The 992-nt window shown below is 38.1% G+C and overlaps 1 pseudogene; it reads left to right on the top strand.

Moving 5' to 3' along the window:
• The first annotated feature begins 202 nt into the window (after window positions 1-202).
• Window positions 203-473, top strand: LOC122896623 (annotated as a pseudogene).
• Window positions 474-992: the final 519 nt, after the last annotated feature.

Raw genomic sequence — 992 nt, 5'->3', positions numbered from 1 at the left:
CTTTTATTAAGTACCTCTTTCTTTTTCCATTAGGATTATTGTGTTGCTCTTTCTTCCCTTACCTTTTACATTGGATGGTTATGCAATGTATTGTCTATTTAAAAACATGCATTTAGAGAGACGGATTTTTAAACCTTGGAGTGAGGTTCTGACTACCTAAGGCTGCTGCTGTGCAGAGACCCTGAGTGAAGCCACCGTCACCATGTTTGACCAGGAAGCAATACCTAAAACTGAGCACTTGGGGCATAAGAAGGAAGGAGAATACATTAAACTCAAAGTCACTGGACAGGATAGCAGTGAGATTCACTTCAAGGTGAAAATGACAACACATCTCAAGAAACTCAAAGAATCATACTGTTAAAGACGGGGAGTGCCAATGAATATAATATGATAATCACACTCTAAAAGAGGTGGGAATGGAGGAAGAAGATGTGATTGAAGTTTATCAGGAACAAACTGGGGGCCATTCAACGACTGAGATATTACTTTTATTTTTTTTTCTTTACCTTCAATCCTTTTTTATTTTTAAAAATAGATTGGAAAAAAAAACTATTAAAATACTCAAAAAAAAAAGGAAAGGACAATATGAAGGGGGCTGAGATTTGATCACCAGAAATCAGCACAATGAAAACAAGTGAAATGAATAATAGGCAGATGTTTTAAAGAGATGGGGTGCCAGTTTTCTTTTTTTTTCAATTTATTTATTTTCAGAAAAACATTATTCATTATTTTTTCACCACACCCAGTGCTCCATGCAAGCCCTCTATAATACCCACCACCTGGTACCCCAACCTCCCAACCCCCGGCATTTCAAACCCCTCAGACTGTTCTTTAGAGTCCATAGTCTCTCATGATTCACCTCCCCTTCCAATTTCCCCCCAACTCCCTTCTCCTCTCTAACTCCCCATGTCCTCTATGCTATTTGTTATGCTCCACAAATAAGTGAAACCGTATGATAATTGACTCTCTCTGCTTGACTTATTTCACTCAGC

This window comes from Neovison vison, chromosome X (genome assembly GCF_020171115.1).
Source record: "Neovison vison isolate M4711 chromosome X, ASM_NN_V1, whole genome shotgun sequence".
NCBI classification, from domain to species: domain Eukaryota; kingdom Metazoa; phylum Chordata; class Mammalia; order Carnivora; family Mustelidae; genus Neogale; species Neogale vison.
This window is presented reverse-complemented; position numbering and strand designations above follow the sequence as displayed.